Below are 20889 nucleotides of genomic sequence, written 5' to 3'. Positions count from 1 at the left end.
AAGCTCTCCAGACCAACAGCAAATCTGGGGCTCTGTGCTTTCTTTTGTTCTGAACAAGTGTTAGTGTTTTCTGCAGAAAAGCGATTCTGCGAAGCAATGTGAACACTTCTGCTTCCCAGGCACAGAGAAGGTGCTAGCAGGGAATTCTCTGCCTGCCTTTCCCCAGTGCTCTGCAAGCTCTCCAGGACAACATAAAATCTGAGGCTCTGTGCTTTCTTTTGTTCTGAACAAGTGTTAGTGTTTTCTGCACAAAAGCGATTCTGCGAAGCAATGTGAACACTTCTGCTTCCCAGGCACAGAGAAGCTGCTAACAGGGAATTCTCTGCCTGCCTTTCCCAAGTGCTCTGCAAGCTCTCCAGGACAACATAGAATCTGGGGCTCTGTGCTTTCTTTTGTTCTGAACAAGTGTTAGTGTTTTCTGCAGAAAAGCGATTCTGCGAAGCAATGTGAACACTTCTGCTTCCCAGCCACAGAGAAGGTGCTAGCAGGGAATTCTCTGCCTGCCTTTCCCCAGTGCTCTGCAAGCTCTCCAGAACAGCATAAAATCTGGGGCTCTGTGCTTTCTTTTGTTCTGAACAAGTGTTAGTGTTTTCTGCACAAAGGCGATTCTGCGAAGCAATGTGAACACTTCTGCTTCCCAGGCACAGAGAAGGTGCTAGCAGGGAATTCTCTGCCTGCCTTTCCCCAGTGCTCTGCAAGCTCTCCAGAACAACAGCAAATCTGGGGCTCTGTGCTTTCTTTTGTTCTGAACAAGTGTTAGTGTTTTCTGCACAAAGGCGATTCTGCGAAGTAATGTGAACACTTCTGCTTCCCAGGCACAGAGAAGGTGCTAGCAGGGAATTCTCTGCCTGCCTTTCCCCAGTGCTCTGCAAGCTCTCCAGGACAACATAGAATCTGGGGCTCTGTGCTTTCTTTTGTTCTGAACAAGTGTTAGTGTTTTCTGCACAAAGGCGATTCTGCGAAGCAATGTGAACACTTCTGCTTCCCAGGCACAGAGAAGGTGCTAGCAGGGAATTCTCTGCCTGCCTTTCCCCAGTGCTCTGCAAGCTCTCCAGAACAACAGCAAATCTGGGGCTCTGTGCTTTCTTTTGTTCTGAACAAGTGTTAGTGTTTTCTGCACAAAAGCGATTCTGCGAAGCAATGTAAACACTTCTGCTTCCCAGGCACAGAGAAGGTGCTAGCAGGGAATTCTCTGCCTGCCTTTCCCCAGTGCTCTGCAAGCTCTCCAGAACAACATAGAATCTGGGGCTCTGTGCTTTCTTTCCTTCTGAACAAGTGTTACTGTTTTCTGCACAAAAGCGATACAGCGAAGCAATGTGAACAGGCACAGAGAAGGTGCTAGCAGGGAATTCTCTGCCTGCCTTTCCCCAGTGCTCTGCAAGCTCTCCAGGACAACATCAAATCTGGGGCTCTGTGCTTTCTTTCCTTCTGAACAAGTGTTACTGTTTTCTGCACAAAAGCGATTCTGCCAAGCAATGTGAACACTTCTGCTTCCCAGGCACAGAGAAGCTGCTATCAGGGAATTCTCTGCCTGCCTTTCCCCAGTGCTCTGCAAGCTCTCCAGGACAACATAGAATCTGGGGCTCTGTGCTTTCTTTTGTTCTGAACAAGTGTTAGTGTTTTCTGCACAAAGGCAATTCTGCGAAGCAATGTGAACACTTCTGCTTCCCAGGCACAGAGAAGGTGCTAGCAGGGAATTCTCTGCCTGACTTTCCCCAGTGCTCTGCAAGCTCTCCAGAACAACAGCAAATCTGGGGCTCTGTGCTTTCTTTTGTTCTGAACAAGTGTTAGTGTTTTCTGCACAAAAGCGATTCTGCGAAGTAATGTGAACACTTCTGCTTCCCAGGCACAGAGAAGGTGCTAGCAGGGAATTCTCTGCCTGCCTTTCCCCAGTGCTCTGCAAGCTCTCCAGAACAACAGCAAATCTGGGGCTCTGTGCTTTCTTTTGTTCTGAACAAGTGTTAGTGTTTTCTGCACAAAGGCGATTCTGCGAAGCAATGTGAACACTTCTGCTTCCCAGGCACAGAGAAGGTGCTAGCAGGGAATTCTCTGCCTGCCTTTCCCCAGTGCTCTGCAAGCTCTCCAGGACAACATAGAATCTGGGGCTCTGTGCTTTCTTTCGTTCTGAACAAGTGTTACTGTTTTCTGCACAAAAGCGATTCTGCGAAGCAATGTGAACAGGCACAGAGAAGGTGCTAGCAGGGAATTCTCTGCCTGCCTTTCCCCAGTGCTCTGCAAGCTCTCCAGAACAACAGCAAATCTGGGGCTCTGTGCTTTCTTTTGTTCTGAACAAGTGTTAGTGTTTTCTGCACAAAAGCGATTCTGCGAAGCAATGTAAACACTTCTGCTTCCCAGGCACAGAGAAGGTGCTAGCAGGGAATTCTCTGCCTGCCTTTCCCCAGTGCTCTGCACGCTCTCCAGAACAACATAGAATCTGGGGCTCTGTGCTTTCTTTTGTTCTGAACAAGTGTTAGTGTTTTCTGCACAAAGGCGATTCTGCGAAGCAATGTGAACACTTCTGCTTCCCAGGCACAGAGAAGGTGCTAGCAAGGAATTCTCTGCCTGCCTTTCCCCAGTGCTCTGCAAGCTCTCCAGGACAACATAGAATCTGGGGCTCTGTGCTTTCTTTCCTTCTGAACAAGTGTTACTGTTTTCTGCACAATAGCGATTCTGCGAAGCAATGTGAACACTTCTGCTTCCCAGGCACAGAGAAGGTGCTAGCAGGGAATTCTCTGCCTGCCTTTCCCCAGTGCTCTGCAAGCTCTCCAGGACAACATAGAATCTGGGGCTCTGTGCTTTCTTTCGTTCTGAACAAGTGTTACTGTTTTCTGCACAAAAGCGATACAGCGAAGCAATGTGAACAGGCACAGAGAAGGTGCTAGCAGGGAATTCTCTGCCTGCCTTTCCCCAGTGCTCTGCAAGCTCTCCAGGACAACATCAAATCTGGGGCTCTGTGCTTTCTTTCCTTCTGAACAAGTGTTACTGTTTTCTGCACAAAAGCGATTCTGCCAAGCAATGTGAACACTTCTGCTTCCCAGGCACAGAGAAGGTGCTAGCAAGGAATTCTCTGCCTGCCTTTCCCCAGTGCTCTGCAAGCTCTCCAGGACAACATAGAATCTGGGGCTCTGTGCTTTCTTTCGTTCTGAACAAGTGTTACTGTTTTCTGCACAAAAGCGATTCTGCGAAGCAATGTGAACAGGCACAGAGAAGGTGCTAGCAGGAAATTCTCTGCCTGCCTTTCCCCAGTGCTCTGCAAGCTCTCCAGAACAACAGCAAATCTGGGGCTCTGTGCTTTCTTTTGTTCTGAACAAGTGTTAGTGTTTTCTGCAGAAAAGCGATTCTGCGAAGCAATGTGAACACTTCTGCTTCCCAGGCACAGAGAAGGTGCTAGCAGGGAATTCTCTGCCTGCCTTTCCCCAGTGCTCTGCAAGCTCTCCAGAACAACAGCAAATCTGGGGCTCTGTGCTTTCTTTTGTTCTGAACAAGTGTTAGTGTTTTCTGCACAAAGGCGATTCTGCGAAGCAATGTGAACACTTCTGCTTCCCAGGCACAGAGAAGGTGCTAGCAGGGAATTCTCTGCCTGCCTTTCCCCAGTGCTCTGCAAGCTCTCCAGAACAACAGCAAATCTGGGGCTCTGTGCTTTCTTTTGTTCTGAACAAGTGTTAGTGTTTTCTGCACAAAGGCGATTCTGCGAAGTAATGTGAACACTTCTGCTTCCCAGGCACAGAGAAGGTGCTAGCAGGGAATTCTCTGCCTGCCTTTCCCCAGTGCTCTGCAAGCTCTCCAGGACAACATAGAATCTGGGGCTCTGTGCTTTCTTTTGTTCTGAACAAGTGTTAGTGTTTTCTGCACAAAGGCGATTCTGCGAAGCAATGTGAACACTTCTGCTTCCCAGGCACAGAGAAGGTGATAGCAGGGAATTCTCTGCCTGCCTTTCCCCAGTGCTCTGCAAGCTCTCTAGAACAACAGCAAATCTGGGGCTCTGTGCTTTCTTTCGTTCTGAACAAGTGTTAGTGTTTTCTGCACAAAAGCGATTCTGCGAAGCAATATGAACACTTCTGCTTCCCAGGCACAGAGAAGGTGCTAGCAAGGAATTCCCTGCCTGCCTTTCCCCAGTGCTCTGCAAGCTCTCCAGGACAACATAGAATCTGGGGCTCTGTGCTTTCTTTTGTTCTGAACAAGTGTTAGTGTTTTCTGCACAAAGGCGATTCTGCGAAGCAATGTGAACACTTCTGCTTCCCAGGCACAGAGAAGGTGCTAGCAGGGAATTCTCTGCCTGCCTTTCCCCAGTGCTCTGCAAGCTCTCCAGAACAACAGCAAATCTGGGGCTCTGTGCTTTCTTTTGTTCTGAACAAGTGTTAGTGTTTTCTGCACAAAAGCGATTCTGCGAAGTAATGTGAACACTTCTGCTTCCCAGGCACAGAGAAGGTGCTAGCAGGGAATTCTCTGCCTGCCTTTCCCCAGTGCTCTGCAAGCTCTCCAGAACAACAGCAAATCTGGGGCTCTGTGCTTTCTTTTGTTCTGAACAAGTGTTAGTGTTTTCTGCACAAAGGCGATTCTGCGAAGCAATGTGAACACTTCTGCTTCCCAGGCACAGAGAAGGTGCTAGCAGGGAATTCTCTGCCTGACTTTCCCCAGTGCTCTGCAAGCTCTCCAGAACAACAGCAAATCTGGGGCTCTGTGCTTTCTTTCGTTCTGAACAAGTGTTAGTGTTTTCTGCACAAAAGCGATTCTGCGAAGCAATATGAACACTTCTGCTTCCCAGGCACAGAGAAGGTGCTAGCAAGGAATTCTCTGCCTGCCTTTCCCCAGTGCTCTGCAAGCTCTCCAGGACAACATAGAATCTGGGGCTCTGTGCTTTCTTTCCTTCTGAACAAGTGTTAGTGTTTTCTGCACAAAGGCGATTCTGCGAAGCAATGTGAACACTTCTGCTTCCCAGGCACAGAGAAGGTGCTAGCAGGGAATTCTCTGCCTGCCTTTCCCCAGTGCTCTGCAAGCTCTCCAGGACAACATAGAATCTGGGGCTCTGTGCTTTCTTTCGTTCTGAACAAGTGTTACTGTTTTCTGCACAAAAGCGATACAGCGAAGCAATGTGAACAGGCACAGAGAAGGTGCTAGCAGGGAATTCTCTGCCTGCCTTTCCCCAGTGCTCTGCAAGCTCTCCAGGACAACATCAAATCTGGGGCTCTGTGCTTTCTTTCCTTGTGAACAAGTGTTACTGTTTTCTGCACAAAAGCGATTCTGCCAAGCAATGTGAACACTTCTGCTTCCCAGGCACAGAGAAGGTGCTAGCAAGGAATTCTCTGCCTGCCTTTCCCCAGTGCTCTGCAAGCTCTCCAGGACAACATAGAATCTGGGGCTCTGTGCTTTCTTTCGTTCTGAACAAGTGTTACTGTTTTCTGCACAAAAGCGATTCTGCGAAGCAATGTGAACAGGCACAGAGAAGGTGCTAGCAGGAAATTCTCTGCCTGCCTTTCCCCAGTGCTCTGCAAGCTCTCCAGAACAACAGCAAATCTGGGGCTCTGTGCTTTCTTTTGTTCTGAACAAGTGTTAGTGTTTTCTGCACAAAGGCGATTCTGCGAAGCAATGTGAACACTTCTGCTTCCCAGGCACAGAGAAGGTGCTAGCAGGGAATTCTCTGCCTGCCTTTCCCCAGTGCTCTGCAAGCTCTCCAGAACAACAGCAAATCTGGGGCTCTGTGCTTTCTTTTGTTCTGAACAAGTGTTAGTGTTTTCTGCACAAAGGCGATTCTGCGAAGTAATGTGAACACTTCTGCTTCCCAGGCACAGAGAAGGTGCTAGCAGGGAATTCTCTGCCTGCCTTTCCCCAGTGCTCTGCAAGCTCTCCAGAACAACAGCAAATCTGGGGCTCTGTGCTTTCTTTTGTTCTGAACAAGTGTTACTGTTTTCTGCAGAAAGGCGATTCTGCGAAGTAATGTGAACACTTCTGCTTCCCAGGCACAGAGAAGGTGCTAGCAGGGAATTCTCTGCCTGCCTTTCCCCAGTGCTCTGCAAGCTCTCCAGGACAACATAGAATCTGGGGCTCTGTGCTTTCTTTTGTTCTGAACAAGTGTTAGTGTTTTCTGCACAAAGGCGATTCTGCGAAGCAATGTGAACACTTCTGCTTCCCAGGCACAGAGAAGGTGCTAGCAGGGAATTCTCTGCCTGCCTTTCCCCAGTGCTCTGCAAGCTCTCTAGAACAACAGCAAATCTGGGGCTCTGTGCTTTCTTTCGTTCTGAACAAGTGTTAGTGTTTTCTGCACAAAAGCGATTCTGCGAAGCAATGTGAACACTTCTGCTTCCCAGGCACAGAGAAGCTGCTAACAGGGAATTCTCTGCCTGCCTTTCCCCAGTGCTCTGCAAGCTCTCCAGACCAACAGCAAATCTGGGGCTCTGTGCTTTCTTTTGTTCTGAACAAGTGTTAGTGTTTTCTGCAGAAAAGCGATTCTGCGAAGTAATGTGAACACTTCTGCTTCCCAGGCACAGAGAAGGTGCTAGCAGGGAATTCTCTGCCTGCCTTTCCCCAGTGCTCTGCAAGCTCTCCAGGACAACATAGAATCTGGGGCTCTGTGCTTTCTTTTGTTCTGAACAAGTGTTAGTGTTTTCTGCACAAAGGCGATTCTGCGAAGCAATGTGAACACTTCTGCTTCCCAGGCACAGAGAAGGTGCTAGCAGGGAATTCTCTGCCTGCCTTTCCCCAGTGCTCTGCAAGCTCTCTAGAACAACAGCAAATCTGGGGCTCTGTGCTTTCTTTCGTTCTGAACAAGTGTTAGTGTTTTCTGCACAAAAGCGATTCTGCGAAGCAATATGAACACTTCTGCTTCCCAGGCACAGAGAAGGTGCTAGCAAGGAATTCCCTGCCTGCCTTTCCCCAGTGCTCTGCAAGCTCTCCAGGACAACATAGAATCTGGGGCTCTGTGCTTTCTTTTGTTCTGAACAAGTGTTAGTGTTTTCTGCACAAAGGCGATTCTGCGAAGCAATGTGAACACTTCTGCTTCCCAGGCACAGAGAAGGTGCTAGCAGGGAATTCTCTGCCTGCCTTTCCCCAGTGCTCTGCAAGCTCTCCAGGACAACATAGAATCTGGGGCTCTGTGCTTTCTTTTGTTCTGAACAAGTGTTACTGTTTTCAGCACAAAAGCGATTCTGCGAAGCAACGTAAACACTTCTGCTTCCCAGGCACAGAGAAGGTGCTAGCAGGGAATTCTCTGCCTGCCTTTCCCCAGTGCTCTGCACGCTCTCCAGAACAACAGCAAATCTGGGGCTCTGTGCTTTCTTTTGTTCTGAACAAGTGTTAGTGTTTTCTGCACAAAAGCGATTCTGCGAAGCAATGTGAACACTTCTGCTTCCCAGGCACAGAGAAGGTGCTAGCAGGGAATTCTCTGCCTGCCTTTCCCCAGTGCTCTGCAAGCTCTCCAGGACAACATAGAATCTGGGGCTCTGTGCTTTCTTTTGTTCTGAACAAGTGTTAGTGTTTTCTGCACAAAAGCGATTCTGCGAAGTAATGTGAACACTTCTGCTTCCCAGGCACAGAGAAGGTGCTAGCAGGGAATTCTCTGCCTGCCTTTCCCCAGTGCTCTGCAAGCTCTCCAGGACAACAGCAAATCTGGGGCTCTGTGCTTTCTTTTGTTCTGAACAAGTGTTAGTGTTTTCTGCACAAAGGCGATTCTGCGAACTAATGTGAACACTTCTACTTCCCAGACACAGAGAAGGTGCTAGCAGGGAATTCTCTGCCTGCCTTTCCCCAGTGCTCTGCAAGCTCTCCAGACCAACAGCAAATCTGGGGCTCTGTGCTTTCTTTTGTTCTGAACAAGTGTTAGTGTTTTCTGCAGAAAAGCGATTCTGCGAAGCAATGTGAACACTTCTGCTTCCCAGGCACAGAGAAGGTGCTAGCAGGGAATTCTCTGCCTGCCTTTCCCCAGTGCTCTGCAAGCTCTCCAGGACAACATAAAATCTGAGGCTCTGTGCTTTCTTTTGTTCTGAACAAGTGTTAGTGTTTTCTGCACAAAAGCGATTCTGCGAAGCAATGTGAACACTTCTGCTTCCCAGGCACAGAGAAGCTGCTAACAGGGAATTCTCTGCCTGCCTTTCCCAAGTGCTCTGCAAGCTCTCCAGGACAACATAGAATCTGGGGCTCTGTGCTTTCTTTTGTTCTGAACAAGTGTTAGTGTTTTCTGCAGAAAAGCGATTCTGCGAAGCAATGTGAACACTTCTGCTTCCCAGCCACAGAGAAGGTGCTAGCAGGGAATTCTCTGCCTGCCTTTCCCCAGTGCTCTGCAAGCTCTCCAGAACAGCATAAAATCTGGGGCTCTGTGCTTTCTTTTGTTCTGAACAAGTGTTAGTGTTTTCTGCACAAAGGCGATTCTGCGAAGCAATGTGAACACTTCTGCTTCCCAGGCACAGAGAAGGTGCTAGCAGGGAATTCTCTGCCTGCCTTTCCCCAGTGCTCTGCAAGCTCTCCAGAACAACAGCAAATCTGGGGCTCTGTGCTTTCTTTTGTTCTGAACAAGTGTTAGTGTTTTCTGCACAAAGGCGATTCTGCGAAGTAATGTGAACACTTCTGCTTCCCAGGCACAGAGAAGGTGCTAGCAGGGAATTCTCTGCCTGCCTTTCCCCAGTGCTCTGCAAGCTCTCCAGGACAACATAGAATCTGGGGCTCTGTGCTTTCTTTTGTTCTGAACAAGTGTTAGTGTTTTCTGCACAAAGGCGATTCTGCGAAGCAATGTGAACACTTCTGCTTCCCAGGCACAGAGAAGGTGCTAGCAGGGAATTCTCTGCCTGCCTTTCCCCAGTGCTCTGCAAGCTCTCTAGAACAACAGCAAATCTGGGGCTCTGTGCTTTCTTTCGTTCTGAACAAGTGTTAGTGTTTTCTGCACAAAAGCGATTCTGCGAAGCAATATGAACACTTCTGCTTCCCAGGCACAGAGAAGGTGCTAACAGGGAATTCTCTGCCTGCCTTTCCCCAGTGCTCTGCAAGCTCTCCAGAACAACAGCAAATCTGGGGCTCTGTGCTTTCTTTTGTTCTGAACAAGTTTTAGTGTTTTCTGCACAAAGGCGATTCTGCGAAGCAATGTGAACACTTCTGCTTCCCAGGCACAGAGAAGGTGCTAGCAGGGAATTCTCTGCCTGCCTTTCCCCAGTGCTCTGCAAGCTCTCCAGGACAACATAGAATCTGGGGCTCTGTGCTTTCTTTTGTTCTGAACAAGTGTTACTGTTTTCAGCACAAAAGCGATTCTGCGAAGCAACGTAAACACTTCTGCTTCCCAGGCACAGAGAAGGTGCTAGCAGGGAATTCTCTGCCTGCCTTTCCCCAGTGCTCTGCACGCTCTCCAGAACAACAGCAAATCTGGGGCTCTGTGCTTTCTTTTGTTCTGAACAAGTGTTAGTGTTTTCTGCACAAAAGCGATTCTGCGAAGCAATGTGAACACTTCTGCTTCCCAGGCACAGAGAAGGTGCTAGCAGGGAATTCTCTGCCTGCCTTTCCCCAGTGCTCTGCAAGCTCTCCAGGACAACATAGAATCTGGGGCTCTGTGCTTTCTTTTGTTCTGAACAAGTGTTAGTGTTTTCTGCACAAAAGCGATTCTGCGAAGTAATGTGAACACTTCTGCTTCCCAGGCACAGAGAAGGTGCTAGCAGGGAATTCTCTGCCTGCCTTTCCCCAGTGCTCTGCAAGCTCTCCAGGACAACAGCAAATCTGGGGCTCTGTGCTTTCTTTTGTTCTGAACAAGTGTTAGTGTTTTCTGCACAAAGGCGATTCTGCGAACTAATGTGAACACTTCTACTTCCCAGACACAGAGAAGGTGCTAGCAGGGAATTCTCTGCCTGCCTTTCCCCAGTGCTCTGCAAGCTCTCCAGACCAACAGCAAATCTGGGGCTCTGTGCTTTCTTTTGTTCTGAACAAGTGTTAGTGTTTTCTGCAGAAAAGCGATTCTGCGAAGCAATGTGAACACTTCTGCTTCCCAGGCACAGAGAAGGTGCTAGCAGGGAATTCTCTGCCTGCCTTTCCCCAGTGCTCTGCAAGCTCTCCAGGACAACATAAAATCTGAGGCTCTGTGCTTTCTTTTGTTCTGAACAAGTGTTAGTGTTTTCTGCACAAAAGCGATTCTGCGAAGCAATGTGAACACTTCTGCTTCCCAGGCACAGAGAAGCTGCTAACAGGGAATTCTCTGCCTGCCTTTCCCAAGTGCTCTGCAAGCTCTCCAGGACAACATAGAATCTGGGGCTCTGTGCTTTCTTTTGTTCTGAACAAGTGTTAGTGTTTTCTGCAGAAAAGCGATTCTGCGAAGCAATGTGAACACTTCTGCTTCCCAGCCACAGAGAAGGTGCTAGCAGGGAATTCTCTGCCTGCCTTTCCCCAGTGCTCTGCAAGCTCTCCAGAACAGCATAAAATCTGGGGCTCTGTGCTTTCTTTTGTTCTGAACAAGTGTTAGTGTTTTCTGCACAAAGGCGATTCTGCGAAGCAATGTGAACACTTCTGCTTCCCAGGCACAGAGAAGGTGCTAGCAGGGAATTCTCTGCCTGCCTTTCCCCAGTGCTCTGCAAGCTCTCCAGAACAACAGCAAATCTGGGGCTCTGTGCTTTCTTTTGTTCTGAACAAGTGTTAGTGTTTTCTGCACAAAGGCGATTCTGCGAAGTAATGTGAACACTTCTGCTTCCCAGGCACAGAGAAGGTGCTAGCAGGGAATTCTCTGCCTGCCTTTCCCCAGTGCTCTGCAAGCTCTCCAGGACAACATAGAATCTGGGGCTCTGTGCTTTCTTTTGTTCTGAACAAGTGTTAGTGTTTTCTGCACAAAGGCGATTCTGCGAAGCAATGTGAACACTTCTGCTTCCCAGGCACAGAGAAGGTGCTAGCAGGGAATTCTCTGCCTGCCTTTCCCCAGTGCTCTGCAAGCTCTCTAGAACAACAGCAAATCTGGGGCTCTGTGCTTTCTTTCGTTCTGAACAAGTGTTAGTGTTTTCTGCACAAAAGCGATTCTGCGAAGCAATATGAACACTTCTGCTTCCCAGGCACAGAGAAGGTGCTAGCAAGGAATTCCCTGCCTGCCTTTCCCCAGTGCTCTGCAAGCTCTCCAGGACAACATAGAATCTGGGGCTCTGTGCTTTCTTTTGTTCTGAACAAGTGTTAGTGTTTTCTGCACAAAGGCGATTCTGCGAAGCAATGTGAACACTTCTGCTTCCCAGGCACAGAGAAGGTGCTAGCAGGGAATTCTCTGCCTGCCTTTCCCCAGTGCTCTGCAAGCTCTCCAGGACAACAGCAAATCTGGGGCTCTGTGCTTTCTTTTGTTCTGAACAAGTGTTACTGTTTTCTGCACAAAAGCGATTCTGCGAAGCAACGTAAACACTTCTGCTTCCCAGGCACAGAGAAGGTGCTAGCAGGGAATTCTCTGCCTGCCTTTCCCCAGTGCTCTGCACGCTCTCCAGAACAACAGCAAATCTGGGGCTCTGTGCTTTCTTTTGTTCTGAACAAGTGTTAGTGTTTTCTGCACAAAAGCGATTCTGCGAAGCAATGTGAACACTTCTGCTTCCCAGGCACAGAGAAGGTGCTAGCAGGGAATTCTCTGCCTGCCTTTCCCCAGTGCTCTGCAAGCTCTCCAGGACAACAGCAAATCTGGGGCTCTGTGCTTTCTTTTGTTCTGAACAAGTGTTACTGTTTTCTGCACAAAGGCGATTCTGCGAACTAATGTGAACACTTCTACTTCCCAGACACAGAGAAGGTGCTAGCAGGGAATTCTCTGCCTGCCTTTCCCCAGTGCTCTGCAAGCTCTCCAGACCAACAGCAAATCTGGGGCTCTGTGCTTTCTTTTGTTCTGAACAAGTGTTAGTGTTTTCTGCACAAAAGCGATTCTGCGAAGCAATGTGAACACTTCTGCTTCCCAGGCACAGAGAAGGTGCTAGCAGGGAATTCTCTGCCTGCCTTTCCCCAGTGCTCTGCAAGCTCTCCAGGACAACATAAAATCTGAGGCTCTGTGCTTTCTTTTGTTCTGAACAAGTGTTAGTGTTTTCTGCACAAAAGCGATTCTGCGAAGCAATGTGAACACTTCTGCTTCCCAGGCACAGACAAGCTGCTAACAGGGAATTCTCTGCCTGCCTTTCCCAAGTGCTCTGCAAGCTCTCCAGGACAACATAGAATCTGGGGCTCTGTGCTTTCTTTTGTTCTGAACAAGTGTTAGTGTTTTCTGCACAAAAGCGATTCTGCGAAGTAATGTGAACACTTCTGCTTCCCAGGCACAGAGAAGGTGCTAGCAGGGAATTCTCTGCCTGCCTTTCCCCAGTGCTCTGCAAGCTCTCCAGAACAACAGCAAATCTGGGGCTCTGTGCTTTCTTTTGTTCTGAACAAGTGTTACTGTTTTCTGCACAAAAGCGATTCTGCGAAGCAATGTGAACACTTCTGCTTCCCAGGCACAGAGAAGGTGCTAGCAGGGAATTCTCTGCCTGCCTTTCCCCAGTGCTCTGCAAGCTCTCCAGAACAACAGCAAATCTGGGGCTCTGTGCTTTCTTTTGTTCTGAACAAGTGTTAGTGTTTTCTGCACAAAAGCGATTCTGCGAAGTAATGTGAACACTTCTGCTTCCCAGGCACAGAGAAGGTGCTAGCAGGGAATTCTCTGCCTGCCTTTCCCCAGTGCTCTGCAAGCTCTCCAGAACAACAGCAAATCTGGGGCTCTGTGCTTTCTTTTGTTCTGAACAAGTGTTAGTGTTTTCTGCACAAAGGCGATTCTGCGAAGCAATGTGAACACTTCTGCTTCCCAGGCACAGAGAAGGTGCTAGCAGGGAATTCTCTGCCTGCCTTTCCCCAGTGCTCTGCAAGCTCTCCAGGACAACAGCAAATCTGGGGCTCCGTGCTTTCTTTCGTTCTGAACAAGTGTTAGTGTTTTCTGCACAAAAGCGATTCTGCGAAGCAATATGATCACTTCTGCTTCCCAGGCACAGAGAAGGTGCTAGCAAGGAATTCTCTGCCTGCCTTTCCCCAGTGCTCTGCAAGCTCTCCAGAACAACAGCAAATCTGGGGCTCTGTGCTTTCTTTTGTTCTGAACAAGTGTTAGTGTTTTCTGCACAAAAGCGATTCTGCGAAGCAATGTGAACACTTCTGCTTCCCAGGCACAGAGAAGGTGCTAGCAGGGAATTCCCTGCCTGCCTTTCCCCAGTGCTCTGCAAGCTGTCCAGGACAACATAGAATCTGGGGCTCTGTGCTTTCTTTCCTTCTGAACAAGTGTTACTGTTTTCTGCACAAAGGCGATTCTGCGAAGCAATGTGAACACTTCTGCTTCCCAGGCACAGAGAAGGTGCTAGCAGGGAATTCTCTGCCTGCCTTTCCCCAGTGCTCTGCAAGCTCTCCAGGACAACATAAAATCTGGGGCTCTGTGCTTTCTTTCGTTCTGAACAAGTGTTACTGTTTTCTGCACAAAAGCGCTTCTGCGAAGCAATGTAAACACTTCTGCTTCCCAGGCACAGAGAAGGTGCTAGCAGGGAATTCTCTGCCTGCCTTTCCCCAGTGCTCTGCAAGCTCTCCAGAACAACAGCAAATCTGGGGCTCTGTGCTTTCTTTTGTTCTGAACAAGTGTTAGTGATTTCTGCACAAAGGCAATTCTGCGAAGCAATGTGAACACTTCTGCTTCCCAGGCACAGAGAAGGTGCTAGCAGGGAATTCTCTGCCTGCCTTTCCCCAGTGCTCTGCAAGCTCTCCAGAACAACAGCAAATCTGGGGCTCTGTGCTTTCTTTTGTTCTGAACAAGTGTTAGTGTTTTCTGCACAAAGGCGATTCTGCGAAGCAATGTGAACACTTCTGCTTCCCAGGCACAGAGAAGGTGCTAGCAGGGAATTCTCTGCCTGCCTTTCCCCAGTGCTCTGCAAGCTCTCCAGAACAACAGCAAATCTGGGGCTCTGTGCTTTCTTTTGTTCTGAACAAGTGTTAGTGTTTTCTGCACAAAAGCGATTCTGCGAAGTAATGTGAACACTTCTGCTTCCCAGGCACAGAGAAGGTGCTAGCAGGGAATTCTCTGCCTGCCTTTCCCCAGTGCTCTGCAAGCTCTCCAGAACAACAGCAAATCTGGGGCTCTGTGCTTTCTTTTGTTCTGAACAAGTGTTAGTGTTTTCTGCACAAAGGCGATTCTGCGAAGCAATGTGAACACTTCTGCTTCCCAGGCACAGAGAAGGTGCTAGCAGGGAATTCTCTGCCTGCCTTTCCCCAGTGCTCTGCAAGCTCTCCAGAACAACAGCAAATCTGGGGCTCTGTGCTTTCTTTTGTTCTGAACAAGTGTTAGTGTTTTCTGCACAAAAGCGATTCTGCGAAGTAATGTGAACACTTCTGCTTCCCAGGCACAGAGAAGGTGCTAGCAGGGAATTCTCTGCCTGCCTTTCCCCAGTGCTCTGCAAGCTCTCCAGAACAACAGCAAATCTGGGGCTCTGTGCTTTCTTTTGTTCTGAACAAGTGTTAGTGTTTTCTGCACAAAAGCGATTCTGCGAAGCAATGTGAACACTTCTGCTTCCCAGGCACAGAGAAGGTGCTAGCAAGGAATTCTCTGCCTGCCTTTCCCCAGTGCTCTGCAAGCTCTCCAGAACAACAGCAAATCTGGGGCTCTGTGCTTTCTTTTGTTCTGAACAAGTGTTAGTGTTTTCTGCACAAAGGCGATTCTGCGAAGCAATGTGAACACTTCTGCTTCCCAGGCACAGAGAAGGTGCTAGCAGGGAATTCTCTGCCTGCCTTTCCCCAGTGCTCTGCAAGCTCTCCAGAACAACAGCAAATCTGGGGCTCTGTGCTTTCTTTTGTTCTGAACAAGTGTTAGTGTTTTCTGCACAAAGGCGATTCTGCGAACTAATGTGAACACTTCTGCTTCCCAGGCACAGAGAAGGTGCTAGCAGGGAATTCTCTGCCTGCCTTTCCCCAGTGCTCTGCAAGCTCTCCAGGACAACATAGAATCTGGGGCTCTGAGCTTTCTTTTGTTCTGAACAAGTGTTAGTGTTTTCTGCACAAAGGCGATTCTGCGAAGCAATGTGAACACTTCTGCTTCCCAGGCACAGAGAAGGTGCTAGCAGGGAATTCTCTGCCTGCCTTTCCCCAGTGCTCTGCAAGCTCTCCAGAACAACAGCAAATCTGGGGCTCTGTGCTTTCTTTTGTTCTGAACAAGTGTTAGTGTTTTCTGCACAAAAGCGATTCTGCGAAGCAATGTGAACACTTCTGCTTCCCAGGCACAGAGAAGGTGCTAGCAGGGAATTCCCTGCCTGCCTTTCCCCAGTGCTCTGCAAGCTCTCCAGGACAACATAGAATCTGGGGCTCTGTGCTTTCTTTTGTTCTGAACAAGTGTTAGTGTTTTCTGCACAAAGGCGATTCTGCGAAGCAATGTGAACACTTCTGCTTCCCAGGCACAGAGAAGGTGCTAGCAGGGAATTCTCTGCCTGCCTTTCCCCAGTGCTCTGCAAGTTCTCCAGGACAACATAGAATCTGGGGCTCTGTGCTTTCTTTTGTTCTGAACAAGTGTTACTGTTTTCTGCACAAAAGCGATTCTGCAAAGCAACGTAAACACTTCTGCTTCCCAGGCACAGAGAAGGTGCTAGCAGGGAATTCTCTGCCTGCCTTTCCCCAGTGCTCTGCACGCTCTCCAGAACAACAGCAAATCTGGGGCTCTGTGCTTTCTTTTGTTCTGAACAAGTGTTAGTGTTTTCTGCACAAAAGCGATTCTGCGAAGCAATGTGAACACTTCTGCTTCCCAGGCACAGAGAAGCTGCTATCAGGGAATTCTCTGCCTGCCTTTCCCCAGTGCTCTGCAAGCTCTCCAGGACAACATAGAATCTGGGGCTCTGTGCTTTCTTTTGTTCTGAACAAGTGTTAGTGTTTTCTGCACAAAGGCGATTCTGCGAAGCAATGTGAACACTTCTGCTTCCCAGGCACAGAGAAGGTGCTAGCAGGGAATTCTCTGCCTGCCTTTCCCCAGTGCTCTGCAAGTTCTCCAGGACAACATAGAATCTGGGGCTCTGTGCTTTCTTTTGTTCTGAACAAGTGTTACTGTTTTCTGCACAAAAGCGATTCTGCAAAGCAACGTAAACACTTCTGCTTCCCAGGCACAGAGAAGGTGCTAGCAGGGAATTCTCTGCCTGCCTTTCCCCAGTGCTCTGCACGCTCTCCAGAACAACAGCAAATCTGGGGCTCTGTGCTTTCTTTTGTTCTGAACAAGTGTTAGTGTTTTCTGCACAAAAGCGATTCTGCGAAGCAATGTGAACACTTCTGCTTCCCAGGCACAGAGAAGCTGCTATCAGGGAATTCTCTGCCTGCCTTTCCCCAGTGCTCTGCAAGCTCTCCAGGACAACATAGAATCTGGGGCTCTGTGCTTTCTTTTGTTCTGAACAAGTGTTAGTGTTTTCTGCACAAAGGCGATTCTGCGAACTAATGTGAACACTTCTACTTCCCAGACACAGAGAAGGTGCTAGCAGGGAATTCTCTGCCTGCCTTTCCCCAGTGCTCTGCAAGCTCTCCAGGACAACATAAAATCTGGGGCTCTGTGCTTTCTTTTGTTCTGAACAAGTGTTAGTGTTTTCTGCACAAAAGCGATTCTGCGAAGCAATGTGAACACTTCTGCTTCCCAGGCACAGAGAAGCTGCTAACAGGGAATTCTCTGCCTGCCTTTCCCAAGTGCTCTGCAAGCTCTCCAGGACAACATAGAATCTGGGGCTCTGTGCTTTCTTTTGTTCTGAACAAGTGTTAGTGTTTTCTGCACAAAAGCGATTCTGCGAAGTAATGTGAACACTTCTGCTTCCCAGGCACAGAGAAGGTGCTAGCAGGGAATTCTCTGCCTGCCTTTCCCCAGTGCTCTGCAAGCTCTCCAGAACAACAGCAAATCTGGGGCTCTGTGCTTTCTTTTGTTCTGAACAAGTGTTAGTGTTTTCTGCACAAAAGCGATTCTGCGAAGTAATGTGAACACTTCTGCTTCCCAGGCACAGAGAAGGTGCTAGCAGGGAATTCTCTGCCTGCCTTTCCCCAGTGCTCTGCAAGCTCTCCAGAACAACAGCAAATCTGGGGCTCTGTGCTTTCTTTTGTTCTGAACAAGTGTTAGTGTTTTCTGCACAAAGGCGATTCTGCGAAGCAATGTGAACACTTCTGCTTCCCAGGCACAGAGAAGGTGCTAGCAGGGAATTCTCTGCCTGCCTTTCCCCAGTGCTCTGCAAGCTCTCCAGGACAACAGCAAATCTGGGGCTCCGTGCTTTCTTTCGTTCTGAACAAGTGTTAGTGTTTTCTGCACAAAAGCGATTCTGCGAAGCAATATGAACACTTCTGCTTCCCAGGCACAGAGAAGGTGCTAGCAAGGAATTCTCTGCCTGCCTTTCCCCAGTGCTCTGCAAGCTCTCCAGAACAACAGCAAATCTGGGGCTCTGTGCTTTCTTTTGTTCTGAACAAGTGTTAGTGTTTTCTGCACAAAAGCGATTCTGCGAAGCAATGTGAACACTTCTGCTTCCCAGGCACAGAGAAGGTGCTAGCAGGGAATTCCCTGCCTGCCTTTCCCCAGTGCTCTGCAAGCTCTCCAGGACAACATAGAATCTGGGGCTCTGTGCTTTCTTTTGTTCTGAACAAGTGTTAGTGTTTTCTGCACAAAGGCGATTCTGCGAAGCAATATGAACACTTCTGCTTCCCAGGCACAGAGAAGGTGCTAGCAGGGAATTCTCTGCCTGCCTTTCCCCAGTGCTCTGCAAGCTCTCCAGGACAACAGCAAATCTGGGGCTCTGTGCTTTCTTTCGTTCTGAACAAGTGTTACTGTTTTCTGCACAAAAGCGCTTCTGCGAAGCAATGTAAACACTTCTGCTTCCCAGGCACAGAGAAGGTGCTAGCAGGGAATTCTCTGCCTGCCTTTCCCCAGTGCTCTGCAAGCTCTCCAGAACAACAGCAAATCTGGGGCTCTGTGCTTTCTTTTCTTCTGAACAAGTGTTAGTGTTTTCTGCAGAAAAGCGATTCTGCGAAGCAATGTGAACACTTCTGCTTCCCAGGCACAGAGAAGGTGCTAGCAGGGAATTCTCTGCCTGCCTTTCCCCAGTGCTCTGCAAGCTCTCCAGGACAACATAAAATCTGAGGCTCTGTGCTTTCTTTTGTTCTGAACAAGTGTTAGTGTTTTCTGCACAAAGGCAATTCTGCGAAGCAATGTGAACACTTCTGCTTCCCAGGCACAGAGAAGGTGCTAGCAGGGAATTCTCTGCCTGCCTTTCCCCAGTGCTCTGCAAGCTCTCCAGAACAACAGCAAATCTGGGGCTCTGTGCTTTCTTTTGTTCTGAACAAGTGTTAGTGTTTTCTGCACAAAGGCGATTCTGCGAAGCAATGTGAACACTTCTGCTTCCCAGGCACAGAGAAGGTGCTAGCAGGGAATTCTCTGCCTGCCTTTCCCCAGTGCTCTGCAAGCTCTCCAGAACAACAGCAAATCTGGGGCTCTGTGCTTTCTTTTGTTCTGAACAAGTGTTAGTGTTTTCTGCACAAAAGCGATTCTGCGAAGTAATGTGAACACTTCTGCTTCCCAGGCACAGAGAAGGTGCTAGCAGGGAATTCTCTGCCTGCCTTTCCCCAGTGCTCTGCAAGCTCTCCAGAACAACAGCAAATCTGGGGCTCTGTGCTTTCTTTTGTTCTGAACAAGTGTTAGTGTTTTCTGCACAAAGGCGATTCTGCGAAGCAATGTGAACACTTCTGCTTCCCAGGCACAGAGAAGGTGCTAGCAGGGAATTCTCTGCCTGCCTTTCCCCAGTGCTCTGCAAGCTCTCCAGAACAACAGCAAATCTGGGGCTCTGTGCTTTCTTTTGTTCTGAACAAGTGTTAGTGTTTTCTGCACAAAAGCGATTCTGCGAAGTAATGTGAACACTTCTGCTTCCCAGGCACAGAGAAGGTGCTAGCAGGGAATTCTCTGCCTGCCTTTCCCCAGTGCTCTGCAAGCTCTCCAGAACAACAGCAAATCTGGGGCTCTGTGCTTTCTTTTGTTCTGAACAAGTGTTAGTGTTTTCTGCACAAAAGCGATTCTGCGAAGCAATGTGAACACTTCTGCTTCCCAGGCACAGAGAAGGTGCTAGCAAGGAATTCTCTGCCTGCCTTTCCCCAGTGCTCTGCAAGCTCTCCAGAACAACAGCAAATCTGGGGCTCTGTGCTTTCTTTTGTTCTGAACAAGTGTTAGTGTTTTCTGCACAAAGGCGATTCTGCGAAGCAATGTGAACACTTCTGCTTCCCAGGCACAGAGAAGGTGCTAGCAGGGAATTCTCTGCCTGCCTTTCCCCAGTGCTCTGCAAGCTCTCCAGAACAACAGCAAATCTGGGGCTCTGTGCTTTCTTTTGTTCTGAACAAGTGTTAGTGTTTTCTGCACAAAGGCGATTCTGCGAACTAATGTGAACACTTCTGCTTCCCAGGCACAGAGAAGGTGCTAGCAGGGAATTCTCTGCCTGCCTTTCCCCAGTGCTCTGCAAGCTCTCCAGGACAACATAGAATCTGGGGCTCTGTGCTTTCTTTTGTTCTGAACAAGTGTTAGTGTTTTCTGCACAAAGGCGATTCTGCGAAGCAATGTGAACACTTCTGCTTCCCAGGCACAGAGAAGGTGCTAGCAGGGAATTCTCTGCCTGCCTTTCCCCAGTGCTCTGCAAGCTCTCCAGAACAACAGCAAATCTGGGGCTCTGTGCTTTCTTTTGTTCTGAACAAGTGTTAGTGTTTTCTGCACAAAAGCGATTCTGCGAAGCAATGTGAACACTTCTGCTTCCCAGGCACAGAGAAGGTGCTAGCAGGGAATTCCCTGCCTGCCTTTCCCCAGTGCTCTGCAAGCTCTCCAGGACAACATAGAATCTGGGGCTCTGTGCTTTCTTTTGTTCTGAACAAGTGTTAGTGTTTTCTGCACAAAGGCGATTCTGCGAAGCAATGTGAACACTTCTGCTTCCCAGGCACAGAGAAGGTGCTAGCAGGGAATTCTCTGCCTGCCTTTCCCCAGTGCTCTGCAAGTTCTCCAGGACAACATAGAATCTGGGGCTCTGTGCTTTCTTTTGTTCTGAACAAGTGTTACTGTTTTCTGCACAAAAGCGATTCTGCAAAGCAACGTAAACACTTCTGCTTCCCAGGCACAGAGAAGGTGCTAGCAGGGAATTCTCTGCCTGCCTTTCCCCAGTGCTCTGCACGCTCTCCAGAACAACAGCAAATCTGGGGCTCTGTGCTTTCTTTTGTTCTGAACAAGTGTTAGTGTTTTCTGCACAAAAGCGATTCTGCGAAGCAATGTGAACACTTCTGCTTCCCAGGCACAGAGAAGCTGCTATCAGGGAATTCTCTGCCTGCCTTTCCCCAGTGCTCTGCAAGCTCTCCAGGACAACATAGAATCTGGGGCTCTGTGCTTTCTTTTGTTCTGAACAAGTGTTAGTGTTTTCTGCACAAAAGCGATTCTGCGAAGTAATGTGAACACTTCTGCTTCCCAGGCACAGAGAAGGTGCTAGCAGGGAATTCTCTGCCTGCCTTTCCCCAGTGCTCTGCAAGCTCTCCAGGACAACAGCAAATCTGGGGCTCTGTGCTTTCTTTTGTTCTGAACAAGTGTTAGTGTTTTCTGCACAAAGGCGATTCTGCGAACTAATGTGAACACTTCTACTTCCCAGACACAGAGAAGGTGCTAGCAGGGAATTCTCTGCCTGCCTTTCCCCAGTGCTCTGCAAGCTCTCCAGACCAACAGCAAATCTGGGGCTCTGTGCTTTCTTTTGTTCTGAACAAGTGTTAGTGTTTTCTGCAGAAAAGCGATTCTGCGAAGCAATGTGAACACTTCTGCTTCCCAGGCACAGAGAAGGTGCTAGCAGGGAATTCTCTGCCTGCCTTTCCCCAGTGCTCTGCAAGCTCTCCAGGACAACATAAAATCTGAGGCTCTGTGCTTTCTTTTGTTCTGAACAAGTGTTAGTGTTTTCTGCACAAAAGCGATTC

The sequence above is a fragment of the Strix aluco genome, unplaced genomic scaffold (genome assembly GCF_031877795.1).
Source record: "Strix aluco isolate bStrAlu1 unplaced genomic scaffold, bStrAlu1.hap1 HAP1_SCAFFOLD_51, whole genome shotgun sequence".
Taxonomy (NCBI): Eukaryota; Metazoa; Chordata; class Aves; order Strigiformes; family Strigidae; genus Strix; species Strix aluco.
This window is presented reverse-complemented; position numbering follows the sequence as displayed.